Below are 24,514 nucleotides of genomic sequence, written 5' to 3' on the forward strand. Positions count from 1 at the left end.
CATGTTACATTTTCAATACATCTCCCCAAAAATGAACTTTCCGACATCGCTAATTAGACAAACTGTAATGAGCCTGGCATTGGTGGTGTAACGGTTAGCATGGTTGCCTTCCAAGCAGTCGATCCGGGTTCAACTCCCGGCCAATGCAGCAGCAGATTGTTTTGAGGCAATGAATGCGTGTCAATTTCTTGTCACTACCAAATATAAGCTATTGAGCAATAACTGAATTGAAGAATATAGTTTCCTTCAACTAATTTACAAGTGGGTTCAAGATGATCAAATGGTTTAGCTTTATGTTACTTTCAATTACGAATCAACACATCTCTAAAACGTTTTCCCCCCCTCATCAACTTGTTTTCAACCAGCATCAGAAAATGGAGATGCCGGGTTTCGAACCCGGGGCCTCATACATGCAAAGCATGCGCTCTACCACTGAGCTACATCCCCGAGATGAGTTGCAAAATGAAAGGATTGAAAAAAAATTGAATCACTAAATAAAATCACTTCGATTTATTCAATGAACACAATGAACATTGAATCATGTTACATTTTCAATACATCTCCCCAAAAATGAACTTTCCGACATCGCTAATTAGACAAACTGTAATGAGCCTGGCATTGGTGGTGTAACGGTTAGCATGGTTGCCTTCCAAGCAGTCGATCCGGGTTCAACTCCCGGCCAATGCAGCAGCAGATTGTTTTGAGGCAATGAATGCGTGTCAATTTCTTGTCACTACCAAATATAAGCTATTGAGCAATAACTGAATTGAAGAATATAGTTTCCTTCAACTAATTTACAAGTGGGTTCAAGATGATCAAATGGTTTAGCTTTATGTTACTTTCAATTACGAATCAACACATCTCTAAAACGTTTTCCCCCCCTCATCAACTTGTTTTCAACCAGCATCAGAAAATGGAGATGCCGGGTTTCGAACCCGGGGCCTCATACATGCAAAGCATGCGCTCTACCACTGAGCTACATCCCCGAGATGAGTTGCAAAATGAAAGGATTGAAAAAAAATTGAATCACTAAATAAAATCACTTCGATTTATTCAATGAACACAATGAACATTGAATCATGTTACATTTTCAATACATCTCCCCAAAAATGAACTTTCCGACATCGCTAATTAGACAAACTGTAATGAGCCTGGCATTGGTGGTGTAACGGTTAGCATGGTTGCCTTCCAAGCAGTCGATCCGGGTTCAACTCCCGGCCAATGCAGCAGCAGATTGTTTTGAGGCAATGAATGCGTGTCAATTTCTTGTCACTACCAAATATAAGCTATTGAGCAATAACTGAATTGAAGAATATAGTTTCCTTCAACTAATTTACAAGTGGGTTCAAGATGATCAAATGGTTTAGCTTTATGTTACTTTCAATTACGAATCAACACATCTCTAAAACGTTTTCCCCCCCTCATCAACTTGTTTTCAACCAGCATCAGAAAATGGAGATGCCGGGTTTCGAACCCGGGGCCTCATACATGCAAAGCATGCGCTCTACCACTGAGCTACATCCCCGAGATGAGTTGCAAAATGAAAGGATTGAAAAAAAATTGAATCACTAAATAAAATCACTTCGATTTATTCAATGAACACAATGAACATTGAATCATGTTACATTTTCAATACATCTCCCCAAAAATGAACTTTCCGACATCGCTAATTAGACAAACTGTAATGAGCCTGGCATTGGTGGTGTAACGGTTAGCATGGTTGCCTTCCAAGCAGTCGATCCGGGTTCAACTCCCGGCCAATGCAGCAGCAGATTGTTTTGAGGCAATGAATGCGTGTCAATTTCTTGTCACTACCAAATATAAGCTATTGAGCAATAACTGAATTGAAGAATATAGTTTCCTTCAACTAATTTACAAGTGGGTTCAAGATGATCAAATGGTTTAGCTTTATGTTACTTTCAATTACGAATCAACACATCTCTAAAACGTTTTCCCCCCCTCATCAACTTGTTTTCAACCAGCATCAGAAAATGGAGATGCCGGGTTTCGAACCCGGGGCCTCATACATGCAAAGCATGCGCTCTACCACTGAGCTACATCCCCGAGATGAGTTGCAACATGAAAGGATTGAAAAAAAATTGAATCACTAAATAAAATCACTTCGATTTATTCAATGAACACAATGAACATTGAATCATGTTACATTTTCAATACATCTCCCCAAAAATGAACTTTCCGACATCGCTAATTAGACAAACTGTAATGAGCCTGGCATTGGTGGTGTAACGGTTAGCATGGTTGCCTTCCAAGCAGTCGATCCGGGTTCAACTCCCGGCCAATGCAGCAGCAGATTGTTTTGAGGCAATGAATGCGTGTCAATTTCTTGTCACTACCAAATATAAGCTATTGAGCAATAACTGAATTGAAGAATATAGTTTCCTTCAACTAATTTACAAGTGGGTTCAAGATGATCAAATGGTTTAGCTTTATGTTACTTTCAATTACGAATCAACACATCTCTAAAACGTTTTCCCCCCCTCATCAACTTGTTTTCAACCAGCATCAGAAAATGGAGATGCCGGGTTTCGAACCCGGGGCCTCATACATGCAAAGCATGCGCTCTACCACTGAGCTACATCCCCGAGATGAGTTGCAAAATGAAAGGATTGAAAAAAAATTGAATCACTAAATAAAATCACTTCGATTTATTCAATGAACACAATGAACATTGAATCATGTTACATTTTCAATACATCTCCCCAAAAATGAACTTTCCGACATCGCTAATTAGACAAACTGTAATGAGCCTGGCATTGGTGGTGTAACGGTTAGCATGGTTGCCTTCCAAGCAGTCGATCCGGGTTCAACTCCCGGCCAATGCAGCAGCAGATTGTTTTGAGGCAATGAATGCGTGTCAATTTCTTGTCACTACCAAATATAAGCTATTGAGCAATAACTGAATTGAAGAATATAGTTTCCTTCAACTAATTTACAAGTGGGTTCAAGATGATCAAATGGTTTAGCTTTATGTTACTTTCAATTACGAATCAACACATCTCTAAAACGTTTTCCCCCCCTCATCAACTTGTTTTCAACCAGCATCAGAAAATGGAGATGCCGGGTTTCGAACCCGGGGCCTCATACATGCAAAGCATGCGCTCTACCACTGAGCTACATCCCCGAGATGAGTTGCAACATGAAAGGATTGAAAAAAAATTGAATCACTAAATAAAATCACTTCGATTTATTCAATGAACACAATGAACATTGAATCATGTTACATTTTCAATACATCTCCCCAAAAATGAACTTTCCGACATCGCTAATTAGACAAACTGTAATGAGCCTGGCATTGGTGGTGTAACGGTTAGCATGGTTGCCTTCCAAGCAGTCGATCCGGGTTCAACTCCCGGCCAATGCAGCAGCAGATTGTTTTGAGGCAATGAATGCGTGTCAATTTCTTGTCACTACCAAATATAAGCTATTGAGCAATAACTGAATTGAAGAATATAGTTTCCTTCAACTAATTTACAAGTGGGTTCAAGATGATCAAATGGTTTAGCTTTATGTTACTTTCAATTACGAATCAACACATCTCTAAAACGTTTTCCCCCCCTCATCAACTTGTTTTCAACCAGCATCAGAAAATGGAGATGCCGGGTTTCGAACCCGGGGCCTCATACATGCAAAGCATGCGCTCTACCACTGAGCTACATCCCCGAGATGAGTTGCAAAATGAAAGGATTGAAAAAAAATTGAATCACTAAATAAAATCACTTCGATTTATTCAATGAACACAATGAACATTGAATCATGTTACATTTTCAATACATCTCCCCAAAAATGAACTTTCCGACATCGCTAATTAGACAAACTGTAATGAGCCTGGCATTGGTGGTGTAACGGTTAGCATGGTTGCCTTCCAAGCAGTCGATCCGGGTTCAACTCCCGGCCAATGCAGCAGCAGATTGTTTTGAGGCAATGAATGCGTGTCAATTTCTTGTCACTACCAAATATAAGCTATTGAGCAATAACTGAATTGAAGAATATAGTTTCCTTCAACTAATTTACAAGTGGGTTCAAGATGATCAAATGGTTTAGCTTTATGTTACTTTCAATTACGAATCAACACATCTCTAAAACGTTTTCCCCCCCTCATCAACTTGTTTTCAACCAGCATCAGAAAATGGAGATGCCGGGTTTCGAACCCGGGGCCTCATACATGCAAAGCATGCGCTCTACCACTGAGCTACATCCCCGATATGAGTTGCAAAATGAAAGGATTGAAAAAAAATTGAATCACTAAATAAAATCACTTCGATTTATTCAATGAACACAATGAACATTGAATCATGTTACATTTTCAATACATCTCCCCAAAAATGAACTTTCCGACATCGCTAATTAGACAAACTGTAATGAGCCTGGCATTGGTGGTGTAACGGTTAGCATGGTTGCCTTCCAAGCAGTCGATCCGGGTTCAACTCCCGGCCAATGCAGCAGCAGATTGTTTTGAGGCAATGAATGCGTGTCAATTTCTTGTCACTACCAAATATAAGCTATTGAGCAATAACTGAATTGAAGAATATAGTTTCCTTCAACTAATTTACAAGTGGGTTCAAGATGATCAAATGGTTTAGCTTTATGTTACTTTCAATTACGAATCAACACATCTCTAAAACGTTTTCCCCCCCTCATCAACTTGTTTTCAACCAGCATCAGAAAATGGAGATGCCGGGTTTCGAACCCGGGGCCTCATACATGCAAAGCATGCGCTCTACCACTGAGCTACATCCCCGAGATGAGTTGCAAATTGAAAGGATTGAAAAAAAATTGAATCACTAAATAAAATCACTTCGATTTATTCAATGAACACAATGAACATTGAATCATGTTACATTTTCAATACATCTCCCCAAAAATGAACTTTCCGACATCGCTAATTAGACAAACTGTAATGAGCCTGGCATTGGTGGTGTAACGGTTAGCATGGTTGCCTTCCAAGCAGTCGATCCGGGTTCAACTCCCGGCCAATGCAGCAGCAGATTGTTTTGAGGCAATGAATGCGTGTCAATTTCTTGTCACTACCAAATATAAGCTATTGAGCAATAACTGAATTGAAGAATATAGTTTCCTTCAACTAATTTACAAGTGGGTTCAAGATGATCAAATGGTTTAGCTTTATGTTACTTTCAATTACGAATCAACACATCTCTAAAACGTTTTCCCCCCCTCATCAACTTGTTTTCAACCAGCATCAGAAAATGGAGATGCCGGGTTTCGAACCCGGGGCCTCATACATGCAAAGCATGCGCTCTACCACTGAGCTACATCCCCGAGATGAGTTGCAAAATGAAAGGATTGAAAAAAAATTGAATCACTAAATAAAATCACTTCGATTTATTCAATGAACACAATGAACATTGAATCATGTTACATTTTCAATACATCTCCCCAAAAATGAACTTTCCGACATCGCTAATTAGACAAACTGTAATGAGCCTGGCATTGGTGGTGTAACGGTTAGCATGGTTGCCTTCCAAGCAGTCGATCCGGGTTCAACTCCCGGCCAATGCAGCAGCAGATTGTTTTGAGGCAATGAATGCGTGTCAATTTCTTGTCACTACCAAATATAAGCTATTGAGCAATAACTGAATTGAAGAATATAGTTTCCTTCAACTAATTTACAAGTGGGTTCAAGATGATCAAATGGTTTAGCTTTATGTTACTTTCAATTACGAATCAACACATCTCTAAAACGTTTTCCCCCCCTCATCAACTTGTTTTCAACCAGCATCAGAAAATGGAGATGCCGGGTTTCGAACCCGGGGCCTCATACATGCAAAGCATGCGCTCTACCACTGAGCTACATCCCCGAGATGAGTTGCAAAATGAAAGGATTGAAAAAAAATTGAATCACTAAATAAAATCACTTCGATTTATTCAATGAACACAATGAACATTGAATCATGTTACATTTTCAATACATCTCCCCAAAAATGAACTTTCCGACATCGCTAATTAGACAAACTGTAATGAGCCTGGCATTGGTGGTGTAACGGTTAGCATGGTTGCCTTCCAAGCAGTCGATCCGGGTTCAACTCCCGGCCAATGCAGCAGCAGATTGTTTTGAGGCAATGAATGCGTGTCAATTTCTTGTCACTACCAAATATAAGCTATTGAGCAATAACTGAATTGAAGAATATAGTTTCCTTCAACTAATTTACAAGTGGGTTCAAGATGATCAAATGGTTTAGCTTTATGTTACTTTCAATTACGAATCAACACATCTCTAAAACGTTTTCCCCCCCTCATCAACTTGTTTTCAACCAGCATCAGAAAATGGAGATGCCGGGTTTCGAACCCGGGGCCTCATACATGCAAAGCATGCGCTCTACCACTGAGCTACATCCCCGAGATGAGTTGCAAAATGAAAGGATTGAAAAAAAATTGAATCACTAAATAAAATCACTTCGATTTATTCAATGAACACAATGAACATTGAATCATGTTACATTTTCAATACATCTCCCCAAAAATGAACTTTCCGACATCGCTAATTAGACAAACTGTAATGAGCCTGGCATTGGTGGTGTAACGGTTAGCATGGTTGCCTTCCAAGCAGTCGATCCGGGTTCAACTCCCGGCCAATGCAGCAGCAGATTGTTTTGAGGCAATGAATGCGTGTCAATTTCTTGTCACTACCAAATATAAGCTATTGAGCAATAACTGAATTGAAGAATATAGTTTCCTTCAACTAATTTACAAGTGGGTTCAAGATGATCAAATGGTTTAGCTTTATGTTACTTTCAATTACGAATCAACACATCTCTAAAACGTTTTCCCCCCCTCATCAACTTGTTTTCAACCAGCATCAGAAAATGGAGATGCCGGGTTTCGAACCCGGGGCCTCATACATGCAAAGCATGCGCTCTACCACTGAGCTACATCCCCGAGATGAGTTGCAAAATGAAAGGATTGAAAAAAAATTGAATCACTAAATAAAATCACTTCGATTTATTCAATGAACACAATGAACATTGAATCATGTTACATTTTCAATACATCTCCCCAAAAATGAACTTTCCGACATCGCTAATTAGACAAACTGTAATGAGCCTGGCATTGGTGGTGTAACGGTTAGCATGGTTGCCTTCCAAGCAGTCGATCCGGGTTCAACTCCCGGCCAATGCAGCAGCAGATTGTTTTGAGGCAATGAATGCGTGTCAATTTCTTGTCACTACCAAATATAAGCTATTGAGCAATAACTGAATTGAAGAATATAGTTTCCTTCAACTAATTTACAAGTGGGTTCAAGATGATCAAATGGTTTAGCTTTATGTTACTTTCAATTACGAATCAACACATCTCTAAAACGTTTTCCCCCCCTCATCAACTTGTTTTCAACCAGCATCAGAAAATGGAGATGCCGGGTTTCGAACCCGGGGCCTCATACATGCAAAGCATGCGCTCTACCACTGAGCTACATCCCCGAGATGAGTTGCAAAATGAAAGGATTGAAAAAAAATTGAATCACTAAATAAAATCACTTCGATTTATTCAATGAACACAATGAACATTGAATCATGTTACATTTTCAATACATCTCCCCAAAAATGAACTTTCCGACATCGCTAATTAGACAAACTGTAATGAGCCTGGCATTGGTGGTGTAACGGTTAGCATGGTTGCCTTCCAAGCAGTCGATCCGGGTTCAACTCCCGGCCAATGCAGCAGCAGATTGTTTTGAGGCAATGAATGCGTGTCAATTTCTTGTCACTACCAAATATAAGCTATTGAGCAATAACTGAATTGAAGAATATAGTTTCCTTCAACTAATTTACAAGTGGGTTCAAGATGATCAAATGGTTTAGCTTTATGTTACTTTCAATTACGAATCAACACATCTCTAAAACGTTTTCCCCCCCTCATCAACTTGTTTTCAACCAGCATCAGAAAATGGAGATGCCGGGTTTCGAACCCGGGGCCTCATACATGCAAAGCATGCGCTCTACCACTGAGCTACATCCCCGAGATGAGTTGCAAAATGAAAGGATTGAAAAAAAATTGAATCACTAAATAAAATCACTTCGATTTATTCAATGAACACAATGAACATTGAATCATGTTACATTTTCAATACATCTCCCCAAAAATGAACTTTCCGACATCGCTAATTAGACAAACTGTAATGAGCCTGGCATTGGTGGTGTAACGGTTAGCATGGTTGCCTTCCAAGCAGTCGATCCGGGTTCAACTCCCGGCCAATGCAGCAGCAGATTGTTTTGAGGCAATGAATGCGTGTCAATTTCTTGTCACTACCAAATATAAGCTATTGAGCAATAACTGAATTGAAGAATATAGTTTCCTTCAACTAATTTACAAGTGGGTTCAAGATGATCAAATGGTTTAGCTTTATGTTACTTTCAATTACGAATCAACACATCTCTAAAACGTTTTCCCCCCCTCATCAACTTGTTTTCAACCAGCATCAGAAAATGGAGATGCCGGGTTTCGAACCCGGGGCCTCATACATGCAAAGCATGCGCTCTACCACTGAGCTACATCCCCGAGATGAGTTGCAAAATGAAAGGTTGAAAAAAAATTGAATCACTAAATAAAATCACTTCGATTTATTCAATGAACACAATGAACATTGAATCATGTTACATTTTCAATACATCTCCCCAAAAATGAACTTTCCGACATCGCTAATTAGACAAACTGTAATGAGCCTGGCATTGGTGGTGTAACGGTTAGCATGGTTGCCTTCCAAGCAGTCGATCCGGGTTCAACTCCCGGCCAATGCAGCAGCAGATTGTTTTGAGGCAATGAATGCGTGTCAATTTCTTGTCACTACCAAATATAAGCTATTGAGCAATAACTGAATTGAAGAATATAGTTTCCTTCAACTAATTTACAAGTGGGTTCAAGATGATCAAATGGTTTAGCTTTATGTTACTTTCAATTACGAATCAACACATCTCTAAAACGTTTTCCCCCCCTCATCAACTTGTTTTCAACCAGCATCAGAAAATGGAGATGCCGGGTTTCGAACCCGGGGCCTCATACATGCAAAGCATGCGCTCTACCACTGAGCTACATCCCCGAGATGAGTTGCAAAATGAAAGGATTGAAAAAAAATTGAATCACTAAATAAAATCACTTCGATTTATTCAATGAACACAATGAACATTGAATCATGTTACATTTTCAATACATCTCCCCAAAAATGAACTTTCCGACATCGCTAATTAGACAAACTGTAATGAGCCTGGCATTGGTGGTGTAACGGTTAGCATGGTTGCCTTCCAAGCAGTCGATCCGGGTTCAACTCCCGGCCAATGCAGCAGCAGATTGTTTTGAGGCAATGAATGCGTGTCAATTTCTTGTCACTACCAAATATAAGCTATTGAGCAATAACTGAATTGAAGAATATAGTTTCCTTCAACTAATTTACAAGTGGGTTCAAGATGATCAAATGGTTTAGCTTTATGTTACTTTCAATTACGAATCAACACATCTCTAAAACGTTTTCCCCCCCTCATCAACTTGTTTTCAACCAGCATCAGAAAATGGAGATGCCGGGTTTCGAACCCGGGGCCTCATACATGCAAAGCATGCGCTCTACCACTGAGCTACATCCCCGAGATGAGTTGCAAAATGAAAGGATTGAAAAAAAATTGAATCACTAAATAAAATCACTTCGATTTATTCAATGAACACAATGAACATTGAATCATGTTACATTTTCAATACATCTCCCCAAAAATGAACTTTCCGACATCGCTAATTAGACAAACTGTAATGAGCCTGGCATTGGTGGTGTAACGGTTAGCATGGTTGCCTTCCAAGCAGTCGATCCGGGTTCAACTCCCGGCCAATGCAGCAGCAGATTGTTTTGAGGCAATGAATGCGTGTCAATTTCTTGTCACTACCAAATATAAGCTATTGAGCAATAACTGAATTGAAGAATATAGTTTCCTTCAACTAATTTACAAGTGGGTTCAAGATGATCAAATGGTTTAGCTTTATGTTACTTTCAATTACGAATCAACACATCTCTAAAACGTTTCCCCCCCCTCATCAACTTGTTTTCAACCAGCATCAGAAAATGGAGATGCCGGGTTTCGAACCCGGGGCCTCATACATGCAAAGCATGCGCTCTACCACTGAGCTACATCCCCGAGATGAGTTGCAAAATGAAAGGATTGAAAAAAAATTGAATCACTAAATAAAATCACTTCGATTTATTCAATGAACACAATGAACATTGAATCATGTTACATTTTCAATACATCTCCCCAAAAATGAACTTTCCGACATCGCTAATTAGACAAACTGTAATGAGCCTGGCATTGGTGGTGTAACGGTTAGCATGGTTGCCTTCCAAGCAGTCGATCCGGGTTCAACTCCCGGCCAATGCAGCAGCAGATTGTTTTGAGGCAATGAATGCGTGTCAATTTCTTGTCACTACCAAATATAAGCTATTGAGCAATAACTGAATTGAAGAATATAGTTTCCTTCAACTAATTTACAAGTGGGTTCAAGATGATCAAATGGTTTAGCTTTATGTTACTTTCAATTACGAATCAACACATCTCTAAAACGTTTTCCCCCCCTCATCAACTTGTTTTCAACCAGCATCAGAAAATGGAGATGCCGGGTTTCGAACCCGGGGCCTCATACATGCAAAGCATACGCTCTACCACTGAGCTACATCCCCGAGATGAGTTGCAAAATGAAAGGATTGAAAAAAAATTGAATCACTAAATAAAATCACTTCGATTTATTCAATGAACACAATGAACATTGAATCATGTTACATTTTCAATACATCTCCCCAAAAATGAACTTTCCGACATCGCTAATTAGACAAACTGTAATGAGCCTGGCATTGGTGGTGTAACGGTTAGCATGGTTGCCTTCCAAGCAGTCGATCCGGGTTCAACTCCCGGCCAATGCAGCAGCAGATTGTTTTGAGGCAATGAATGCGTGTCAATTTCTTGTCACTACCAAATATAAGCTATTGAGCAATAACTGAATTGAAGAATATAGTTTCCTTCAACTAATTTACAAGTGGGTTCAAGATGATCAAATGGTTTAGCTTTATGTTACTTTCAATTACGAATCAACACATCTCTAAAACGTTTTCCCCCCCTCATCAACTTGTTTTCAACCAGCATCAGAAAATGGAGATGCCGGGTTTCGAACCCGGGGCCTCATACATGCAAAGCATGCGCTCTACCACTGAGCTACATCCCCGAGATGAGTTGCAAAATGAAAGGATTGAAAAAAAATTGAATCACTAAATAAAATCACTTCGATTTATTCAATGAACACAATGAACATTGAATCATGTTACATTTTCAATACATCTCCCCAAAAATGAACTTTCCGACATCGCTAATTAGACAAACTGTAATGAGCCTGGCATTGGTGGTGTAACGGTTAGCATGGTTGCCTTCCAAGCAGTCGATCCGGGTTCAACTCCCGGCCAATGCAGCAGCAGATTGTTTTGAGGCAATGAATGCGTGTCAATTTCTTGTCACTACCAAATATAAGCTATTGAGCAATAACTGAATTGAAGAATATAGTTTCCTTCAACTAATTTACAAGTGGGTTCAAGATGATCAAATGGTTTAGCTTTATGTTACTTTCAATTACGAATCAACACATCTCTAAAACGTTTCCCCCCCCTCATCAACTTGTTTTCAACCAGCATCAGAAAATGGAGATGCCGGGTTTCGAACCCGGGGCCTCATACATGCAAAGCATGCGCTCTACCACTGAGCTACATCCCCGAGATGAGTTGCAAAATGAAAGGATTGAAAAAAAATTGAATCACTAAATAAAATCACTTCGATTTATTCAATGAACACAATGAACATTGAATCATGTTACATTTTCAATACATCTCCCCAAAAATGAACTTTCCGACATCGCTAATTAGACAAACTGTAATGAGCCTGGCATTGGTGGTGTAACGGTTAGCATGGTTGCCTTCCAAGCAGTCGATCCGGGTTCAACTCCCGGCCAATGCAGCAGCAGATTGTTTTGAGGCAATGAATGCGTGTCAATTTCTTGTCACTACCAAATATAAGCTATTGAGCAATAACTGAATTGAAGAATATAGTTTCCTTCAACTAATTTACAAGTGGGTTCAAGATGATCAAATGGTTTAGCTTTATGTTACTTTCAATTACGAATCAACACATCTCTAAAACGTTTTCCCCCCCTCATCAACTTGTTTTCAACCAGCATCAGAAAATGGAGATGCCGGGTTTCGAACCCGGGGCCTCATACATGCAAAGCATGCGCTCTACCACTGAGCTACATCCCCGAGATGAGTTGCAAAATGAAAGGATTGAAAAAAAATTGAATCACTAAATAAAATCACTTCGATTTATTCAATGAACACAATGAACATTGAATCATGTTACATTTTCAATACATCTCCCCAAAAATGAACTTTCCGACATCGCTAATTAGACAAACTGTAATGAGCCTGGCATTGGTGGTGTAACGGTTAGCATGGTTGCCTTCCAAGCAGTCGATCCGGGTTCAACTCCCGGCCAATGCAGCAGCAGATTGTTTTGAGGCAATGAATGCGTGTCAATTTCTTGTCACTACCAAATATAAGCTATTGAGCAATAACTGAATTGAAGAATATAGTTTCCTTCAACTAATTTACAAGTGGGTTCAAGATGATCAAATGGTTTAGCTTTATGTTACTTTCAATTACGAATCAACACATCTCTAAAACGTTTTCCCCCCCTCATCAACTTGTTTTCAACCAGCATCAGAAAATGGAGATGCCGGGTTTCGAACCCGGGGCCTCATACATGCAAAGCATGCGCTCTACCACTGAGCTACATCCCCGAGATGAGTTGCAAAATGAAAGGATTGAAAAAAAATTGAATCACTAAATAAAATCACTTCGATTTATTCAATGAACACAATGAACATTGAATCATGTTACATTTTCAATACATCTCCCCAAAAATGAACTTTCCGACATCGCTAATTAGACAAACTGTAATGAGCCTGGCATTGGTGGTGTAACGGTTAGCATGGTTGCCTTCCAAGCAGTCGATCCGGGTTCAACTCCCGGCCAATGCAGCAGCAGATTGTTTTGAGGCAATGAATGCGTGTCAATTTCTTGTCACTACCAAATATAAGCTATTGAGCAATAACTGAATTGAAGAATATAGTTTCCTTCAACTAATTTACAAGTGGGTTCAAGATGATCAAATGGTTTAGCTTTATGTTACTTTCAATTACGAATCAACACATCTCTAAAACGTTTTCCCCCCCTCATCAACTTGTTTTCAACCAGCATCAGAAAATGGAGATGCCGGGTTTCGAACCCGGGGCCTCATACATGCAAAGCATGCGCTCTACCACTGAGCTACATCCCCGAGATGAGTTGCAAAATGAAAGGATTGAAAAAAAATTGAATCACTAAATAAAATCACTTCGATTTATTCAATGAACACAATGAACATTGAATCATGTTACATTTTCAATACATCTCCCCAAAAATGAACTTTCCGACATCGCTAATTAGACAAACTGTAATGAGCCTGGCATTGGTGGTGTAACGGTTAGCATGGTTGCCTTCCAAGCAGTCGATCCGGGTTCAACTCCCGGCCAATGCAGCAGCAGATTGTTTTGAGGCAATGAATGCGTGTCAATTTCTTGTCACTACCAAATATAAGCTATTGAGCAATAACTGAATTGAAGAATATAGTTTCCTTCAACTAATTTACAAGTGGGTTCAAGATGATCAAATGGTTTAGCTTTATGTTACTTTCAATTACGAATCAACACATCTCTAAAACGTTTTCCCCCCCTCATCAACTTGTTTTCAACCAGCATCAGAAAATGGAGATGCCGGGTTTCGAACCCGGGGCCTCATACATGCAAAGCATGCGCTCTACCACTGAGCTACATCCCCGAGATGAGTTGCAAAATGAAAGGATTGAAAAAAAATTGAATCACTAAATAAAATCACTTCGATTTATTCAATGAACACAATGAACATTGAATCATGTTACATTTTCAATACATCTCCCCAAAAATGAACTTTCCGACATCGCTAATTAGACAAACTGTAATGAGCCTGGCATTGGTGGTGTAACGGTTAGCATGGTTGCCTTCCAAGCAGTCGATCCGGGTTCAACTCCCGGCCAATGCAGCAGCAGATTGTTTTGAGGCAATGAATGCGTGTCAATTTCTTGTCACTACCAAATATAAGCTATTGAGCAATAACTGAATTGAAGAATATAGTTTCCTTCAACTAATTTACAAGTGGGTTCAAGATGATCAAATGGTTTAGCTTTATGTTACTTTCAATTACGAATCAACACATCTCTAAAACGTTTTCCCCCCCTCATCAACTTGTTTTCAACCAGCATCAGAAAATGGAGATGCCGGGTTTCGAACCCGGGGCCTCATACATGCAAAGCATGCGCTCTACCACTGAGCTACATCCCCGAGATGAGTTGCAAAATGAAAGGATTGAAAAAAAATTGAATCACTAAATAAAATCACTTCGATTTATTCAATGAACACAATGAACATTGAATCATGTTACATTTTCAATACATCTCCCCAAAAATGAACTTTCCGACATCGCTAATTAGACAAACTGTAATGAGCCTGGCATTGGTGGTGTAACGGTTAGCATGGTTGCCTTCCAAGCAGTCGATCCGGGTTCAACTCCCGGCCAATGCAGCAGCAGATTGTTTTGAGGCAATGAATGCGTGTCAATTTCTTGTCACTACCAAATATAAGCTATTGAGCAATAACTGAATTGAAGAATATAGTTTCCTTCAACTAATTTACAAGTGGGTTCAAGATGATCAAATGGTTTAGCTTTATGTTACTTTCAATTACGAATCAACACATCTCTAAAACGTTTTCCCCCCCTCATCAACTTGTTTTCAACCAGCATCAGAAAATGGAGATGCCGGGTTTCGAACCCGGGGCCTCATACATGCAAAGCATGCGCTCTACCACTGAGCTACATCCCCGAGATGAGTTGCAAAATGAAAGGATTGAAAAAAAATTGAATCACTAAATAAAATCACTTCGATTTATTCAATGAACACAATGAACATTGAATCATGTTACATTTTCAATACATCTCCCCAAAAATGAACTTTCCGACATCGCTAATTAGACAAACTGTAATGAGCCTGGCATTGGTGGTGTAACGGTTAGCATGGTTGCCTTCCAAGCAGTCGATCCGGGTTCAACTCCCGGCCAATGCAGCAGCAGATTGTTTTGAGGCAATGAATGCGTGTCAATTTCTTGTCACTACCAAATATAAGCTATTGAGCAATAACTGAATTGAAGAATATAGTTTCCTTCAACTAATTTACAAGTGGGTTCAAGATGATCAAATGGTTTAGCTTTATGTTACTTTCAATTACGAATCAACACATCTCTAAAACGTTTTCCCCCCCTCATCAACTTGTTTTCAACCAGCATCAGAAAATGGAGATGCCGGGTTTCGAACCCGGGGCCTCATACATGCAAAGCATGCGCTCTACCACTGAGCTACATCCCCGAGATGAGTTGCAAAATGAAAGGATTGAAAAAAAATTGAATCACTAAATAAAATCACTTCGATTTATTCAATGAACACAATGAACATTGAATCATGTTACATTTTCAATACATCTCCCCAAAAATGAACTTTCCGACATCGCTAATTAGACAAACTGTAATGAGCCTGGCATTGGTGGTGTAACGGTTAGCATGGTTGCCTTCCAAGCAGTCGATCCGGGTTCAACTCCCGGCCAATGCAGCAGCAGATTGTTTTGAGGCAATGAATGCGTGTCAATTTCTTGTCACTACCAAATATAAGCTATTGAGCAATAACTGAATTGAAGAATATAGTTTCCTTCAACTAATTTACAAGTGGGTTCAAGATGATCAAATGGTTTAGCTTTATGTTACTTTCAATTACGAATCAACACATCTCTAAAACGTTTTCCCCCCCTCATCAACTTGTTTTCAACCAGCATCAGAAAATGGAGATGCCGGGTTTCGAACCCGGGGCCTCATACATGCAAAGCATGCGCTCTACCACTGAGCTACATCCCCGAGATGAGTTGCAAAATGAAAGGATTGAAAAAAAATTGAATCACTAAATAAAATCACTTCGATTTATTCAATGAACACAATGAACATTGAATCATGTTACATTTTCAATACATCTCCCCAAAAATGAACTTTCCGACATCGCTAATTAGACAAACTGTAATGAGCCTGGCATTGGTGGTGTAACGGTTAGCATGGTTGCCTTCCAAGCAGTCGATCCGGGTTCAACTCCCGGCCAATGCAGCAGCAGATTGTTTTGAGGCAATGAATGCGTGTCAATTTCTTGTCACTACCAAATATAAGCTATTGAGCAATAACTGAATTGAAGAATATAGTTTCCTTCAACTAATTTACAAGTGGGTTCAAGATGATCAAATGGTTTAGCTTTATGTTACTTTCAATTACGAATCAACACATCTCTAAAACGTTTTCCCCCCCTCATCAACTTGTTTTCAACCAGCATCAGAAAATGGAGATGCCGGGTTTCGAACCCGGGGCCTCATACATGCAAAGCATGCACTCTACCACTGAGCTACATCCCCGAGATGAGTTACAAAATGAAATGATTGAAAAAAAATTGAATCACTAAATAAAATCACTTCGATTTATTCAATGAACACAATGAACATTGAATCATGTTACATTTTCAATACATCTCCCCAAAAATGAACTTTCCGACATCGCTAATTAGACAAACTGTAATGAGCCTGGCATTGGTGGTGTAACGGTTAGCATGGTTGCCTTCCAAGCAGTCGATCCGGGTTCAACTCCCGGCCAATGCAGCAGCAGATTGTTTTGAGGCAATGAATGCGTGTCAATTTCTTGTCACTACCAAATATAAGCTATTGAGCAATAACTGAATTGAAGAATATAGTTTCCTTCAACTAATTTACAAGTGGGTTCAAGATGATCAAATGGTTTAGCTTTATGTTACTTTCAATTACGAATCAACACATCTCTAAAACGTTTTCCCCCCCTCATCAACTTGTTTTCAACCAGCATCAGAAAATGGAGATGCCGGGTTTCGAACCCGGGGCCTCATACATGCAAAGCATGCGCTCTACCACTGAGCTACATCCCCGAGATGAGTTACAAAATGAAAGGATTGAAAAAAAATTGAATCACTAAATAAAATCACTTCGATTTATTCAATGAACACAATGAACATTGAATCATGTTACATTTTCAATACATCTCCCCAAAAATGAACTTTCCGACATCGCTAATTAGACAAACTGTAATGAGCCTGGCATTGGTGGTGTAACGGTTAGCATGGTTGCCTTCCAAGCAGTCGATCCGGGTTCAACTCCCGGCCAATGCAGCAGCAGATTGTTTTGAGGCAATGAATGCGTGTCAATTTCTTGTCACTACCAAATATAAGCTATTGAGCAATAACTGAATTGAAGAATATAGTTTCCTTCAACTAATTTACAAGTGGGTTCAAGATGATCAAATGGTTTAGCTTTATGTTACTTTCAATTACGAATCAACACATCTCTAAAACGTTTTACCCCCCCTCATCAACTTGTTTTCAACCAGCATCAGAAAATGTAGATGCCGGGTTTCGAACCCGGGGCCTCATACATGCAAAGCATGCGCTCTACCACTGAGCTACATCCCCGAGATGAGTTACAAAATGAAAGGATTGAAAAAAAATTGAATCACTAAATAAAATCACTTCGATTTATTCAATGAACACAATGAACATTGAATCATGTTACATTTTCAATACATCTCCCCAAAAATGAACTTTCCGACATCGCTAATTAGACAAACTGTAATGAGCCTGGCATTGGTGGTGTAACGGTTAGCATGGTTGCCTTCCAAGCAGTCGATCCGGGTTCAACTCCCGGCCAATGCAGCAGCAGATTGTTTTGAGGCAATGAATGCGTGTCAATTTCTTGTCACTACCAAATATAAGCTATTGAGCAATAACTGAATTGAAGAATATAGTTTCCTTCAACTAATTTACAAGTGGGTTCAAGATGATCAAATGGTTTAGCTTTATGTTACTTTCAATTACGAATCAACACATCTCTAAAACGTTTTCCCCCCCTCATCAACTTGTTTTCAACCAGCATCAGAAAATGGAGATGCCGGGTTTCGAACCCGGGGCCTCATACATGCAAAGCATGCGCTCTACCACTGAGCTACATCCCCGAGATGAGTTGCAAAATGAAAGGATTGAAAAAAAATTGAATCACTAAATAAAATCACTTCGATTTATTCAATGAACACAATGAACATTGAATCATGTTACATTTTCAATACATCTCCCCAAAAATGAACTTTCCGACATCGCTAATTAGACAAACTGTAATGAGCCTGGCATTGGTGGTGTAACGGTTAGCATGGTTGCCTTCCAAGCAGTCGATCCGGGTTCAACTCCCGGCCAATGCAGCAGCAGATTGTTTTGAGGCAATGAATGCGTGTCAATTTCTTGTCACTACCAAATATAAGCTATTGAGCAATAACTGAATTGAAGAATATAGTTTCCTTCAACTAATTTACAAGTGGGTTCAAGATGATCAAATGGTTTAACTTTATGTTACTTTCAATTACGAATCAACACATCTCTAAAACGTTTTCCCCCCCTCATCAACTTGTTTTCAACCAGCATCAGAAAATGGAGATGCCGGGTTTCGAACCCGGGGCCTCATACATGCAAAGCATGCGCTCTACCACTGAGCTACATCCCCGAGATGAGTTACAAAATGAAAGGATTGAAAAAAAATTGAATCACTAAATAAAATCACTTCGATTTATTCAATGAACACAATGAACATTGAATCATGTTACATTTTCAATACATCTCCCCAAAAATGAACTTTCCGACATCGCTAATTAGACAAACTGTAATGAGCCTGGCATTGGTGGTGTAACGGTTAGCATGGTTGCCTTCCAAGCAGTCGATCCGGGTTCAACTCCCGGCCAATGCAGCAGCAGATTGTTTTGAGGCAATGAATGCGTGTCAATTTCTTGTCACTACCAAATATAAGCTATTGAGCAATAACTGAATTGAAGAATATAGTTTCCTTCAACTAATTTACAAGTGGGTTCAAGATGATCAAATGGTTTAGCTTTATGTTACTTTCAATTACGAATCAACACATCTCTAAAACGTTTTCCCCCCCTCATCAACTTGTTTTCAACCAGCATCAGAAAATGGAGATGCCGGGTTTCGAACCCGGGGCCTCATACATGCAAAGCATGCGCTCTACCACTGAGCTACATCCCCGAGATGAGTTGCAAAATGAAAGGATTGAAAAAAAATTGAATCACTAAATAAAATCACTTCGATTTATTCAATGAACACAATGAACATTGAATCATGTTACATTTTCAATACATCTCCCCAAAAATGAACTTTCCGACATCGCTAATTAGACAAACTGTAATGAGCCTGGCATTGGTGGTGTAACGGTTAGCATGGTTGCCTTCCAAGCAGTCGATCCGGGTTCAACTCCCGGCCAATGCAGCAGCAGATTGTTTTGAGGCAATGAATGCGTGTCAATTTCTTGTCACTACCAAATATAAGCTATTGAGCAATAACTGAATTGAAGAATATAGTTTCCTTCAACTAATTTACAAGTGGGTTCAAGATGATCAAATGGTTTAGCTTTATGTTACTTTCAATTACGAATCAACACATCTCTAAAACGTTTTCCCCCCCCCTCATCAACTTGTTTTCAACCAGCATCAGAAAATGGAGATGCCGGGTTTCGAACCCGGGGCCTCATACATGCAAAGCATGCGCTCTACCACTGAGCTACATCCCCGAGATGAGTTGCAAAATGAAAGGATTGAAAAAAAATTGAATCACTAAATAAAATCACTTCGATTTATTCAATGAACACAATGAACATTGAATCATGTTACATTTTCAATACATCTCCCCAAAAATGAACTTTCCGACATCGCTAATTAGACAAACTGTAATGAGCCTGGCATTGGTGGTGTAACGGTTAGCATGGTTGCCTTCCAAGCAGTCGATCCGGGTTCAACTCCCGGCCAATGCAGCAGCAGATTGTTTTGAGGCAATGAATGCGTGTCAATTTCTTGTCACTACCAAATATAAGCTATTGAGCAATAACTGAATTGAAGAATATAGTTTCCTTCAACTAATTTACAAGTGGGTTCAAGATGATCAAATGGTTTAGCTTTATGTTACTTTCAATTACGAATCAACACATCTCTAAAACGTTTTACCCCCCTCATCAACTTGTTTTCAACCAGCATCAGAAAATGGAGATGCCGGGTTTCGAACCCGGGGCCTCATACATGCAAAGCATGCGCTCTACCACTGAGCTACATCCCCGAGATGAGTTACAAAATGAAAGGATTGAAAAAAAATTGAATCACTAAATAAAATCACTTCGATTTATTCAATGAACACAATGAACATTGAATCATGTTACATTTTCAATACATCTCCCCAAAAATGAACTTTCCGACATCGCTAATTAGACAAACTGTAATGAGCCTGGCATTGGTGGTGTAACGGTTAGCATGGTTGCCTTCCAAGCAGTCGATCCGGGTTCAACTCCCGGCCAATGCAGCAGCAGATTGTTTTGAGGCAATGAATGCGTGTCAATTTCTTGTCACTACCAAATATAAGCTATTGAGCAATAACTGAATTGAAGAATATAGTTTCCTTCAACTAATTTACAAGTGGGTTCAAGATGATCAAATGGTTTAGCTTTATGTTACTTTCAATTACGAATCAACACATCTCTAAAACGTTTTCCCCCCCTCATCAACTTGTTTTCAACCAGCATCAGAAAATGGAGATGCCGGGTTTCGAACCCGGGGCCTCATACATGCAAAGCATGCGCTCTACCACTGAGCTACATCCCCGAGATGAGTTGCAAAATGAAAGGATTGAAAAAAAATTGAATCACTAAATAAAATCACTTCGATTTATTCAATGAACACAATGAACATTGAATCATGTTACATTTTCAATACATCTCCCCAAAAATGAACTTTCCGACATCGCTAATTAGACAAACTGTAATGAGCCTGGCATTGGTGGTGTAACGGTTAGCATGGTTGCCTTCCAAGCAGTCGATCCGGGTTCAACTCCCGGCCAATGCAGCAGCAGATTGTTTTGAGGCAATGAATGCGTGTCAATTTCTTGTCACTACCAAATATAAGCTATTGAGCAATAACTGAATTGAAGAATATAGTTTCCTTCAACTAATTTACAAGTGGGTTCAAGATGATCAAATGGTTTAGCTTTATGTTACTTTCAATTACGAATCAACACATCTCTAAAACGTTTTCCCCCCCTCATCAACTTGTTTTCAACCAGCATCAGAAAATGGAGATGCCGGGTTTCGAACCCGGGGCCTCATACATGCAAAGCATGCGCTCTACCACTGAGCTACATCCCCGAGATGAGTTGCAAAATGAAAGGATTGAAAAAAAATTGAATCACTAAATAAAATCACTTCGATTTATTCAATGAACACAATGAACATTGAATCATGTTACATTTTCAATACATCTCCCCAAAAATGAACTTTCCGACATCGCTAATTAGACAAACTGTAATGAGCCTGGCATTGGTGGTGTAACGGTTAGCATGGTTGCCTTCCAAGCAGTCGATCCGGGTTCAACTCCCGGCCAATGCAGCAGCAGATTGTTTTGAGGCAATGAATGCGTGTCAATTTCTTGTCACTACCAAATATAAGCTATTGAGCAATAACTGAATTGAAGAATATAGTTTCCTTCAACTAATTTACAAGTGGGTTCAAGATGATCAAATGGTTTAGCTTTATGTTACTTTCAATTACGAATCAACACATCTCTAAAACGTTTTCCCCCCCTCATCAACTTGTTTTCAACCAGCATCAGAAAATGGAGATGCCGGGTTTCGAACCCGGGGCCTCATACATGCAAAGCATGCACTCTACCACTGAGCTACATCCCCGAGATGAGTTACAAAATGAAATGATTGAAAAAAAATTGAATCACTAAATAAAATCACTTCGATTTATTCAATGAACACAATGAACATTGAATCATGTTACATTTTCAATACATCTCCCCAAAAATGAACTTTCCGACATCGCTAATTAGACAAACTGTAATGAGCCTGGCATTGGTGGTGTAACGGTTAGCATGGTTGCCTTCCAAGCAGTCGATCCGGGTTCAACTCCCGGCCAATGCAGCAGCAGATTGTTTTGAGGCAATGAATGCGTGTCAATTTCTTGTCACTACCAAATATAAGCTATTGAGCAATAACTGAATTGAAGAATATAGTTTCCTTCAACTAATTTACAAGTGGGTTCAAGATGATCAAATGGTTTAGCTTTATGTTACTTTCAATTACGAATCAACACATCTCTAAAACGTTTTCCCCCCCTCATCAACTTGTTTTCAACCAGCATCAGAAAATGGAGATGCCGGGTTTCGAACCCGGGGCCTCATACATGCAAAGCATGCGCTCTACCACTGAGCTACATCCCCGAGATGAGTTACAAAATGAAAGGATTGAAAAAAAATTGAATCACTAAATAAAATCACTTCGATTTATTCAATGAACACAATGAACATTGAATCATGTTACATTTTCAATACATCTCCCCAAAAATGAACTTTCCGACATCGCTAATTAGACAAACTGTAATGAGCCTGGCATTGGTGGTGTAACGGTTAGCATGGTTGCCTTCCAAGCAGTCGATCCGGGTTCAACTCCCGGCCAATGCAGCAGCAGATTGTTTTGAGGCAATGAATGCGTGTCAATTTCTTGTCACTACCAAATATAAGCTATTGAGCAATAACTGAATTGAAGAATATAGTTTCCTTCAACTAATTTACAAGTGGGTTCAAGATGATCAAATGGTTTAGCTTTATGTTACTTTCAATTACGAATCAACACATCTCTAAAACGTTTTCCCCCCCTCATCAACTTGTTTTCAACCAGCATCAGAAAATGGAGATGCCGGGTTTCGAACCCGGGGCCTCATACATGCAAAGCATGCACTCTACCACTGAGCTACATCCCCGAGATGAGTTACAAAATGAAAGGATTGAAAAAAAATTGAATCACTAAATAAAATCACTTCGATTTATTCAATGAACACAATGAACATTGAATCATGTTACATTTTCAATACATCTCCCCAAAAATGAACTTTCCGACATCGCTAATTAGACAAACTGTAATGAGCCTGGCATTGGTGGTGTAACGGTTAGCATGGTTGCCTTCCAAGCAGTCGATCCGGGTTCAACTCCCGGCCAATGCAGCAGCAGATTGTTTTGAGGCAATGAATGCGTGTCAATTTCTTGTCACTACCAAATATAAGCTATTGAGCAATAACTGAATTGAAGAATATAGTTTCCTTCAACTAATTTACAAGTGGGTTCAAGATGATCAAATGGTTTAGCTTTATGTTACTTTCAATTACGAATCAACACATCTCTAAAACGTTTTCCCCCCCTCATCAACTTGTTTTCAACCAGCATCAGAAAATGGAGATGCCGGGTTTCGAACCCGGGGCCTCATACATGCAAAGCATGCGCTCTACCACTGAGCTACATCCCCGAGATGAGTTACAAAATGAAAGGATTGAAAAAAAATTGAATCACTAAATAAAATCACTTCGATTTATTCAATGAACACAATGAACATTGAATCATGTTACATTTTCAATACATCTCCCCAAAAATGAACTTTCCGACATCGCTAATTAGACAAACTGTAATGAGCCTGGCATTGGTGGTGTAACGGTTAGCATGGTTGCCTTCCAAGCAGTCGATCCGGGTTCAACTCCCGGCCAATGCAGCAGCAGATTGTTTTGAGGCAATGAATGCGTGTCAATTTCTTGTCACTACCAAATATAAGCTATTGAGCAATAACTGAATTGAAGAATATAGTTTCCTTCAACTAATTTACAAGTGGGTTCAAGATGATCAAATGGTTTAGCTTTATGTTACTTTCAATTACGAATCAACACATCTCTAAAACGTTTTCCCCCCCTCATCAACTTGTTTTCAACCAGCATCAGAAAATGGAGATGCCGGGTTTCGAACCCGGGGCCTCATACATGCAAAGCATGCGCTCTACCACTGAGCTACATCCCCGAGATGAGTTGCAAAATGAAAGGATTGAAAAAAAATTGAATCACTAAATAAAATCACTTCGATTTATTCAATGAACACAATGAACATTGAATCATGTTACATTTTCAATACATCTCCCCAAAAATGAACTTTCCGACATCGCTAATTAGACAAACTGTAATGAGCCTGGCATTGGTGGTGTAACGGTTAGCATGGTTGCCTTCCAAGCAGTCGATCCGGGTTCAACTCCCGGCCAATGCAGCAGCAGATTGTTTTGAGGCAATGAATGCGTGTCAATTTCTTGTCACTACCAAATATAAGCTATTGAGCAATAACTGAATTGAAGAATATAGTTTCCTTCAACTAATTT

General features: G+C 39.5%; 87 non-coding genes across 87 annotated transcripts; 43 read left to right on the forward strand and 44 right to left on the reverse strand.

Moving 5' to 3' along the window:
* Nucleotides 1-375: 375 nt before the first annotated feature.
* Nucleotides 376-447, reverse strand: TRNAA-UGC (transfer RNA alanine (anticodon UGC)). The gene has a single exon. It is a non-coding gene; the product is annotated as a tRNA-Ala (tRNA).
* Nucleotides 448-914: 467 nt separating this feature from the next.
* Nucleotides 915-986, reverse strand: TRNAA-UGC (transfer RNA alanine (anticodon UGC)). Its single transcript has one exon. It is a non-coding gene; the product is annotated as a tRNA-Ala (tRNA).
* Nucleotides 987-1,453: 467 nt separating this feature from the next.
* TRNAA-UGC (transfer RNA alanine (anticodon UGC)) lies at nt 1,454-1,525 on the reverse strand. The gene has a single exon. It is a non-coding gene; the product is annotated as a tRNA-Ala (tRNA).
* Nucleotides 1,526-1,693: 168 nt separating this feature from the next.
* TRNAG-UCC (transfer RNA glycine (anticodon UCC)) lies at nt 1,694-1,765 on the forward strand. Its single transcript has one exon. It is a non-coding gene; the product is annotated as a tRNA-Gly (tRNA).
* Nucleotides 1,766-1,992: 227 nt separating this feature from the next.
* Nucleotides 1,993-2,064, reverse strand: TRNAA-UGC (transfer RNA alanine (anticodon UGC)). The gene has a single exon. It is a non-coding gene; the product is annotated as a tRNA-Ala (tRNA).
* A 168-nt stretch (nt 2,065-2,232) lies between these two features.
* On the forward strand, nt 2,233-2,304 carry TRNAG-UCC (transfer RNA glycine (anticodon UCC)). The gene has a single exon. It is a non-coding gene; the product is annotated as a tRNA-Gly (tRNA).
* Nucleotides 2,305-2,531: 227 nt separating this feature from the next.
* TRNAA-UGC (transfer RNA alanine (anticodon UGC)) lies at nt 2,532-2,603 on the reverse strand. Its single transcript has one exon. It is a non-coding gene; the product is annotated as a tRNA-Ala (tRNA).
* Nucleotides 2,604-2,771: 168 nt separating this feature from the next.
* Nucleotides 2,772-2,843, forward strand: TRNAG-UCC (transfer RNA glycine (anticodon UCC)). Its single transcript has one exon. It is a non-coding gene; the product is annotated as a tRNA-Gly (tRNA).
* Nucleotides 2,844-3,070: 227 nt separating this feature from the next.
* Nucleotides 3,071-3,142, reverse strand: TRNAA-UGC (transfer RNA alanine (anticodon UGC)). Its single transcript has one exon. It is a non-coding gene; the product is annotated as a tRNA-Ala (tRNA).
* Nucleotides 3,143-3,310: 168 nt separating this feature from the next.
* On the forward strand, nt 3,311-3,382 carry TRNAG-UCC (transfer RNA glycine (anticodon UCC)). The gene has a single exon. It is a non-coding gene; the product is annotated as a tRNA-Gly (tRNA).
* Nucleotides 3,383-3,609: 227 nt separating this feature from the next.
* TRNAA-UGC (transfer RNA alanine (anticodon UGC)) lies at nt 3,610-3,681 on the reverse strand. Its single transcript has one exon. It is a non-coding gene; the product is annotated as a tRNA-Ala (tRNA).
* Nucleotides 3,682-3,849: 168 nt separating this feature from the next.
* On the forward strand, nt 3,850-3,921 carry TRNAG-UCC (transfer RNA glycine (anticodon UCC)). Its single transcript has one exon. It is a non-coding gene; the product is annotated as a tRNA-Gly (tRNA).
* Nucleotides 3,922-4,148: 227 nt separating this feature from the next.
* On the reverse strand, nt 4,149-4,220 carry TRNAA-UGC (transfer RNA alanine (anticodon UGC)). Its single transcript has one exon. It is a non-coding gene; the product is annotated as a tRNA-Ala (tRNA).
* A 168-nt stretch (nt 4,221-4,388) lies between these two features.
* Nucleotides 4,389-4,460, forward strand: TRNAG-UCC (transfer RNA glycine (anticodon UCC)). Its single transcript has one exon. It is a non-coding gene; the product is annotated as a tRNA-Gly (tRNA).
* A 227-nt stretch (nt 4,461-4,687) lies between these two features.
* TRNAA-UGC (transfer RNA alanine (anticodon UGC)) lies at nt 4,688-4,759 on the reverse strand. The gene has a single exon. It is a non-coding gene; the product is annotated as a tRNA-Ala (tRNA).
* Nucleotides 4,760-4,927: 168 nt separating this feature from the next.
* On the forward strand, nt 4,928-4,999 carry TRNAG-UCC (transfer RNA glycine (anticodon UCC)). Its single transcript has one exon. It is a non-coding gene; the product is annotated as a tRNA-Gly (tRNA).
* Nucleotides 5,000-5,226: 227 nt separating this feature from the next.
* Nucleotides 5,227-5,298, reverse strand: TRNAA-UGC (transfer RNA alanine (anticodon UGC)). The gene has a single exon. It is a non-coding gene; the product is annotated as a tRNA-Ala (tRNA).
* Nucleotides 5,299-5,466: 168 nt separating this feature from the next.
* TRNAG-UCC (transfer RNA glycine (anticodon UCC)) lies at nt 5,467-5,538 on the forward strand. Its single transcript has one exon. It is a non-coding gene; the product is annotated as a tRNA-Gly (tRNA).
* A 227-nt stretch (nt 5,539-5,765) lies between these two features.
* TRNAA-UGC (transfer RNA alanine (anticodon UGC)) lies at nt 5,766-5,837 on the reverse strand. Its single transcript has one exon. It is a non-coding gene; the product is annotated as a tRNA-Ala (tRNA).
* Nucleotides 5,838-6,005: 168 nt separating this feature from the next.
* Nucleotides 6,006-6,077, forward strand: TRNAG-UCC (transfer RNA glycine (anticodon UCC)). The gene has a single exon. It is a non-coding gene; the product is annotated as a tRNA-Gly (tRNA).
* A 227-nt stretch (nt 6,078-6,304) lies between these two features.
* On the reverse strand, nt 6,305-6,376 carry TRNAA-UGC (transfer RNA alanine (anticodon UGC)). The gene has a single exon. It is a non-coding gene; the product is annotated as a tRNA-Ala (tRNA).
* Nucleotides 6,377-6,544: 168 nt separating this feature from the next.
* TRNAG-UCC (transfer RNA glycine (anticodon UCC)) lies at nt 6,545-6,616 on the forward strand. Its single transcript has one exon. It is a non-coding gene; the product is annotated as a tRNA-Gly (tRNA).
* A 227-nt stretch (nt 6,617-6,843) lies between these two features.
* On the reverse strand, nt 6,844-6,915 carry TRNAA-UGC (transfer RNA alanine (anticodon UGC)). Its single transcript has one exon. It is a non-coding gene; the product is annotated as a tRNA-Ala (tRNA).
* A 168-nt stretch (nt 6,916-7,083) lies between these two features.
* Nucleotides 7,084-7,155, forward strand: TRNAG-UCC (transfer RNA glycine (anticodon UCC)). Its single transcript has one exon. It is a non-coding gene; the product is annotated as a tRNA-Gly (tRNA).
* A 227-nt stretch (nt 7,156-7,382) lies between these two features.
* TRNAA-UGC (transfer RNA alanine (anticodon UGC)) lies at nt 7,383-7,454 on the reverse strand. Its single transcript has one exon. It is a non-coding gene; the product is annotated as a tRNA-Ala (tRNA).
* Nucleotides 7,455-7,622: 168 nt separating this feature from the next.
* TRNAG-UCC (transfer RNA glycine (anticodon UCC)) lies at nt 7,623-7,694 on the forward strand. The gene has a single exon. It is a non-coding gene; the product is annotated as a tRNA-Gly (tRNA).
* A 227-nt stretch (nt 7,695-7,921) lies between these two features.
* On the reverse strand, nt 7,922-7,993 carry TRNAA-UGC (transfer RNA alanine (anticodon UGC)). The gene has a single exon. It is a non-coding gene; the product is annotated as a tRNA-Ala (tRNA).
* Nucleotides 7,994-8,161: 168 nt separating this feature from the next.
* On the forward strand, nt 8,162-8,233 carry TRNAG-UCC (transfer RNA glycine (anticodon UCC)). Its single transcript has one exon. It is a non-coding gene; the product is annotated as a tRNA-Gly (tRNA).
* Nucleotides 8,234-8,460: 227 nt separating this feature from the next.
* TRNAA-UGC (transfer RNA alanine (anticodon UGC)) lies at nt 8,461-8,532 on the reverse strand. The gene has a single exon. It is a non-coding gene; the product is annotated as a tRNA-Ala (tRNA).
* Nucleotides 8,533-8,699: 167 nt separating this feature from the next.
* TRNAG-UCC (transfer RNA glycine (anticodon UCC)) lies at nt 8,700-8,771 on the forward strand. Its single transcript has one exon. It is a non-coding gene; the product is annotated as a tRNA-Gly (tRNA).
* A 227-nt stretch (nt 8,772-8,998) lies between these two features.
* Nucleotides 8,999-9,070, reverse strand: TRNAA-UGC (transfer RNA alanine (anticodon UGC)). Its single transcript has one exon. It is a non-coding gene; the product is annotated as a tRNA-Ala (tRNA).
* A 168-nt stretch (nt 9,071-9,238) lies between these two features.
* On the forward strand, nt 9,239-9,310 carry TRNAG-UCC (transfer RNA glycine (anticodon UCC)). The gene has a single exon. It is a non-coding gene; the product is annotated as a tRNA-Gly (tRNA).
* Nucleotides 9,311-9,537: 227 nt separating this feature from the next.
* TRNAA-UGC (transfer RNA alanine (anticodon UGC)) lies at nt 9,538-9,609 on the reverse strand. The gene has a single exon. It is a non-coding gene; the product is annotated as a tRNA-Ala (tRNA).
* A 168-nt stretch (nt 9,610-9,777) lies between these two features.
* Nucleotides 9,778-9,849, forward strand: TRNAG-UCC (transfer RNA glycine (anticodon UCC)). The gene has a single exon. It is a non-coding gene; the product is annotated as a tRNA-Gly (tRNA).
* A 227-nt stretch (nt 9,850-10,076) lies between these two features.
* Nucleotides 10,077-10,148, reverse strand: TRNAA-UGC (transfer RNA alanine (anticodon UGC)). Its single transcript has one exon. It is a non-coding gene; the product is annotated as a tRNA-Ala (tRNA).
* A 168-nt stretch (nt 10,149-10,316) lies between these two features.
* TRNAG-UCC (transfer RNA glycine (anticodon UCC)) lies at nt 10,317-10,388 on the forward strand. Its single transcript has one exon. It is a non-coding gene; the product is annotated as a tRNA-Gly (tRNA).
* A 227-nt stretch (nt 10,389-10,615) lies between these two features.
* On the reverse strand, nt 10,616-10,687 carry TRNAA-UGC (transfer RNA alanine (anticodon UGC)). The gene has a single exon. It is a non-coding gene; the product is annotated as a tRNA-Ala (tRNA).
* A 168-nt stretch (nt 10,688-10,855) lies between these two features.
* On the forward strand, nt 10,856-10,927 carry TRNAG-UCC (transfer RNA glycine (anticodon UCC)). Its single transcript has one exon. It is a non-coding gene; the product is annotated as a tRNA-Gly (tRNA).
* Nucleotides 10,928-11,154: 227 nt separating this feature from the next.
* On the reverse strand, nt 11,155-11,226 carry TRNAA-UGC (transfer RNA alanine (anticodon UGC)). The gene has a single exon. It is a non-coding gene; the product is annotated as a tRNA-Ala (tRNA).
* Nucleotides 11,227-11,394: 168 nt separating this feature from the next.
* On the forward strand, nt 11,395-11,466 carry TRNAG-UCC (transfer RNA glycine (anticodon UCC)). Its single transcript has one exon. It is a non-coding gene; the product is annotated as a tRNA-Gly (tRNA).
* Nucleotides 11,467-11,693: 227 nt separating this feature from the next.
* TRNAA-UGC (transfer RNA alanine (anticodon UGC)) lies at nt 11,694-11,765 on the reverse strand. The gene has a single exon. It is a non-coding gene; the product is annotated as a tRNA-Ala (tRNA).
* Nucleotides 11,766-11,933: 168 nt separating this feature from the next.
* TRNAG-UCC (transfer RNA glycine (anticodon UCC)) lies at nt 11,934-12,005 on the forward strand. Its single transcript has one exon. It is a non-coding gene; the product is annotated as a tRNA-Gly (tRNA).
* Nucleotides 12,006-12,232: 227 nt separating this feature from the next.
* TRNAA-UGC (transfer RNA alanine (anticodon UGC)) lies at nt 12,233-12,304 on the reverse strand. The gene has a single exon. It is a non-coding gene; the product is annotated as a tRNA-Ala (tRNA).
* A 168-nt stretch (nt 12,305-12,472) lies between these two features.
* TRNAG-UCC (transfer RNA glycine (anticodon UCC)) lies at nt 12,473-12,544 on the forward strand. The gene has a single exon. It is a non-coding gene; the product is annotated as a tRNA-Gly (tRNA).
* Nucleotides 12,545-12,771: 227 nt separating this feature from the next.
* Nucleotides 12,772-12,843, reverse strand: TRNAA-UGC (transfer RNA alanine (anticodon UGC)). The gene has a single exon. It is a non-coding gene; the product is annotated as a tRNA-Ala (tRNA).
* Nucleotides 12,844-13,011: 168 nt separating this feature from the next.
* Nucleotides 13,012-13,083, forward strand: TRNAG-UCC (transfer RNA glycine (anticodon UCC)). Its single transcript has one exon. It is a non-coding gene; the product is annotated as a tRNA-Gly (tRNA).
* Nucleotides 13,084-13,310: 227 nt separating this feature from the next.
* Nucleotides 13,311-13,382, reverse strand: TRNAA-UGC (transfer RNA alanine (anticodon UGC)). Its single transcript has one exon. It is a non-coding gene; the product is annotated as a tRNA-Ala (tRNA).
* A 168-nt stretch (nt 13,383-13,550) lies between these two features.
* On the forward strand, nt 13,551-13,622 carry TRNAG-UCC (transfer RNA glycine (anticodon UCC)). The gene has a single exon. It is a non-coding gene; the product is annotated as a tRNA-Gly (tRNA).
* A 227-nt stretch (nt 13,623-13,849) lies between these two features.
* Nucleotides 13,850-13,921, reverse strand: TRNAA-UGC (transfer RNA alanine (anticodon UGC)). Its single transcript has one exon. It is a non-coding gene; the product is annotated as a tRNA-Ala (tRNA).
* A 168-nt stretch (nt 13,922-14,089) lies between these two features.
* On the forward strand, nt 14,090-14,161 carry TRNAG-UCC (transfer RNA glycine (anticodon UCC)). The gene has a single exon. It is a non-coding gene; the product is annotated as a tRNA-Gly (tRNA).
* Nucleotides 14,162-14,388: 227 nt separating this feature from the next.
* Nucleotides 14,389-14,460, reverse strand: TRNAA-UGC (transfer RNA alanine (anticodon UGC)). The gene has a single exon. It is a non-coding gene; the product is annotated as a tRNA-Ala (tRNA).
* A 168-nt stretch (nt 14,461-14,628) lies between these two features.
* On the forward strand, nt 14,629-14,700 carry TRNAG-UCC (transfer RNA glycine (anticodon UCC)). Its single transcript has one exon. It is a non-coding gene; the product is annotated as a tRNA-Gly (tRNA).
* Nucleotides 14,701-14,927: 227 nt separating this feature from the next.
* TRNAA-UGC (transfer RNA alanine (anticodon UGC)) lies at nt 14,928-14,999 on the reverse strand. Its single transcript has one exon. It is a non-coding gene; the product is annotated as a tRNA-Ala (tRNA).
* A 168-nt stretch (nt 15,000-15,167) lies between these two features.
* TRNAG-UCC (transfer RNA glycine (anticodon UCC)) lies at nt 15,168-15,239 on the forward strand. The gene has a single exon. It is a non-coding gene; the product is annotated as a tRNA-Gly (tRNA).
* A 227-nt stretch (nt 15,240-15,466) lies between these two features.
* TRNAA-UGC (transfer RNA alanine (anticodon UGC)) lies at nt 15,467-15,538 on the reverse strand. The gene has a single exon. It is a non-coding gene; the product is annotated as a tRNA-Ala (tRNA).
* Nucleotides 15,539-15,706: 168 nt separating this feature from the next.
* On the forward strand, nt 15,707-15,778 carry TRNAG-UCC (transfer RNA glycine (anticodon UCC)). Its single transcript has one exon. It is a non-coding gene; the product is annotated as a tRNA-Gly (tRNA).
* A 227-nt stretch (nt 15,779-16,005) lies between these two features.
* TRNAA-UGC (transfer RNA alanine (anticodon UGC)) lies at nt 16,006-16,077 on the reverse strand. The gene has a single exon. It is a non-coding gene; the product is annotated as a tRNA-Ala (tRNA).
* Nucleotides 16,078-16,245: 168 nt separating this feature from the next.
* TRNAG-UCC (transfer RNA glycine (anticodon UCC)) lies at nt 16,246-16,317 on the forward strand. Its single transcript has one exon. It is a non-coding gene; the product is annotated as a tRNA-Gly (tRNA).
* Nucleotides 16,318-16,544: 227 nt separating this feature from the next.
* TRNAA-UGC (transfer RNA alanine (anticodon UGC)) lies at nt 16,545-16,616 on the reverse strand. Its single transcript has one exon. It is a non-coding gene; the product is annotated as a tRNA-Ala (tRNA).
* Nucleotides 16,617-16,784: 168 nt separating this feature from the next.
* On the forward strand, nt 16,785-16,856 carry TRNAG-UCC (transfer RNA glycine (anticodon UCC)). The gene has a single exon. It is a non-coding gene; the product is annotated as a tRNA-Gly (tRNA).
* A 227-nt stretch (nt 16,857-17,083) lies between these two features.
* Nucleotides 17,084-17,155, reverse strand: TRNAA-UGC (transfer RNA alanine (anticodon UGC)). Its single transcript has one exon. It is a non-coding gene; the product is annotated as a tRNA-Ala (tRNA).
* Nucleotides 17,156-17,323: 168 nt separating this feature from the next.
* TRNAG-UCC (transfer RNA glycine (anticodon UCC)) lies at nt 17,324-17,395 on the forward strand. Its single transcript has one exon. It is a non-coding gene; the product is annotated as a tRNA-Gly (tRNA).
* Nucleotides 17,396-17,863: 468 nt separating this feature from the next.
* On the forward strand, nt 17,864-17,935 carry TRNAG-UCC (transfer RNA glycine (anticodon UCC)). Its single transcript has one exon. It is a non-coding gene; the product is annotated as a tRNA-Gly (tRNA).
* Nucleotides 17,936-18,162: 227 nt separating this feature from the next.
* Nucleotides 18,163-18,234, reverse strand: TRNAA-UGC (transfer RNA alanine (anticodon UGC)). Its single transcript has one exon. It is a non-coding gene; the product is annotated as a tRNA-Ala (tRNA).
* A 168-nt stretch (nt 18,235-18,402) lies between these two features.
* Nucleotides 18,403-18,474, forward strand: TRNAG-UCC (transfer RNA glycine (anticodon UCC)). Its single transcript has one exon. It is a non-coding gene; the product is annotated as a tRNA-Gly (tRNA).
* Nucleotides 18,475-18,701: 227 nt separating this feature from the next.
* Nucleotides 18,702-18,773, reverse strand: TRNAA-UGC (transfer RNA alanine (anticodon UGC)). The gene has a single exon. It is a non-coding gene; the product is annotated as a tRNA-Ala (tRNA).
* Nucleotides 18,774-18,941: 168 nt separating this feature from the next.
* Nucleotides 18,942-19,013, forward strand: TRNAG-UCC (transfer RNA glycine (anticodon UCC)). The gene has a single exon. It is a non-coding gene; the product is annotated as a tRNA-Gly (tRNA).
* A 227-nt stretch (nt 19,014-19,240) lies between these two features.
* TRNAA-UGC (transfer RNA alanine (anticodon UGC)) lies at nt 19,241-19,312 on the reverse strand. Its single transcript has one exon. It is a non-coding gene; the product is annotated as a tRNA-Ala (tRNA).
* A 168-nt stretch (nt 19,313-19,480) lies between these two features.
* Nucleotides 19,481-19,552, forward strand: TRNAG-UCC (transfer RNA glycine (anticodon UCC)). The gene has a single exon. It is a non-coding gene; the product is annotated as a tRNA-Gly (tRNA).
* Nucleotides 19,553-19,781: 229 nt separating this feature from the next.
* On the reverse strand, nt 19,782-19,853 carry TRNAA-UGC (transfer RNA alanine (anticodon UGC)). The gene has a single exon. It is a non-coding gene; the product is annotated as a tRNA-Ala (tRNA).
* Nucleotides 19,854-20,021: 168 nt separating this feature from the next.
* On the forward strand, nt 20,022-20,093 carry TRNAG-UCC (transfer RNA glycine (anticodon UCC)). The gene has a single exon. It is a non-coding gene; the product is annotated as a tRNA-Gly (tRNA).
* Nucleotides 20,094-20,320: 227 nt separating this feature from the next.
* TRNAA-UGC (transfer RNA alanine (anticodon UGC)) lies at nt 20,321-20,392 on the reverse strand. The gene has a single exon. It is a non-coding gene; the product is annotated as a tRNA-Ala (tRNA).
* Nucleotides 20,393-20,560: 168 nt separating this feature from the next.
* TRNAG-UCC (transfer RNA glycine (anticodon UCC)) lies at nt 20,561-20,632 on the forward strand. Its single transcript has one exon. It is a non-coding gene; the product is annotated as a tRNA-Gly (tRNA).
* Nucleotides 20,633-20,859: 227 nt separating this feature from the next.
* On the reverse strand, nt 20,860-20,931 carry TRNAA-UGC (transfer RNA alanine (anticodon UGC)). Its single transcript has one exon. It is a non-coding gene; the product is annotated as a tRNA-Ala (tRNA).
* Nucleotides 20,932-21,099: 168 nt separating this feature from the next.
* TRNAG-UCC (transfer RNA glycine (anticodon UCC)) lies at nt 21,100-21,171 on the forward strand. The gene has a single exon. It is a non-coding gene; the product is annotated as a tRNA-Gly (tRNA).
* A 227-nt stretch (nt 21,172-21,398) lies between these two features.
* Nucleotides 21,399-21,470, reverse strand: TRNAA-UGC (transfer RNA alanine (anticodon UGC)). The gene has a single exon. It is a non-coding gene; the product is annotated as a tRNA-Ala (tRNA).
* Nucleotides 21,471-21,638: 168 nt separating this feature from the next.
* Nucleotides 21,639-21,710, forward strand: TRNAG-UCC (transfer RNA glycine (anticodon UCC)). Its single transcript has one exon. It is a non-coding gene; the product is annotated as a tRNA-Gly (tRNA).
* A 227-nt stretch (nt 21,711-21,937) lies between these two features.
* On the reverse strand, nt 21,938-22,009 carry TRNAA-UGC (transfer RNA alanine (anticodon UGC)). The gene has a single exon. It is a non-coding gene; the product is annotated as a tRNA-Ala (tRNA).
* Nucleotides 22,010-22,177: 168 nt separating this feature from the next.
* Nucleotides 22,178-22,249, forward strand: TRNAG-UCC (transfer RNA glycine (anticodon UCC)). Its single transcript has one exon. It is a non-coding gene; the product is annotated as a tRNA-Gly (tRNA).
* Nucleotides 22,250-22,476: 227 nt separating this feature from the next.
* Nucleotides 22,477-22,548, reverse strand: TRNAA-UGC (transfer RNA alanine (anticodon UGC)). The gene has a single exon. It is a non-coding gene; the product is annotated as a tRNA-Ala (tRNA).
* Nucleotides 22,549-22,716: 168 nt separating this feature from the next.
* Nucleotides 22,717-22,788, forward strand: TRNAG-UCC (transfer RNA glycine (anticodon UCC)). The gene has a single exon. It is a non-coding gene; the product is annotated as a tRNA-Gly (tRNA).
* Nucleotides 22,789-23,015: 227 nt separating this feature from the next.
* On the reverse strand, nt 23,016-23,087 carry TRNAA-UGC (transfer RNA alanine (anticodon UGC)). The gene has a single exon. It is a non-coding gene; the product is annotated as a tRNA-Ala (tRNA).
* Nucleotides 23,088-23,255: 168 nt separating this feature from the next.
* Nucleotides 23,256-23,327, forward strand: TRNAG-UCC (transfer RNA glycine (anticodon UCC)). The gene has a single exon. It is a non-coding gene; the product is annotated as a tRNA-Gly (tRNA).
* A 227-nt stretch (nt 23,328-23,554) lies between these two features.
* On the reverse strand, nt 23,555-23,626 carry TRNAA-UGC (transfer RNA alanine (anticodon UGC)). Its single transcript has one exon. It is a non-coding gene; the product is annotated as a tRNA-Ala (tRNA).
* Nucleotides 23,627-23,794: 168 nt separating this feature from the next.
* TRNAG-UCC (transfer RNA glycine (anticodon UCC)) lies at nt 23,795-23,866 on the forward strand. The gene has a single exon. It is a non-coding gene; the product is annotated as a tRNA-Gly (tRNA).
* Nucleotides 23,867-24,093: 227 nt separating this feature from the next.
* On the reverse strand, nt 24,094-24,165 carry TRNAA-UGC (transfer RNA alanine (anticodon UGC)). The gene has a single exon. It is a non-coding gene; the product is annotated as a tRNA-Ala (tRNA).
* Nucleotides 24,166-24,333: 168 nt separating this feature from the next.
* Nucleotides 24,334-24,405, forward strand: TRNAG-UCC (transfer RNA glycine (anticodon UCC)). The gene has a single exon. It is a non-coding gene; the product is annotated as a tRNA-Gly (tRNA).
* Nucleotides 24,406-24,514: the final 109 nt, after the last annotated feature.

The sequence above is a fragment of the Saccoglossus kowalevskii genome, chromosome 6 (assembly GCF_978046115.1).
Source record: "Saccoglossus kowalevskii chromosome 6, keSacKowa6.1, whole genome shotgun sequence".
NCBI lineage: Eukaryota > Metazoa > Hemichordata > Enteropneusta > Harrimaniidae > Saccoglossus > Saccoglossus kowalevskii.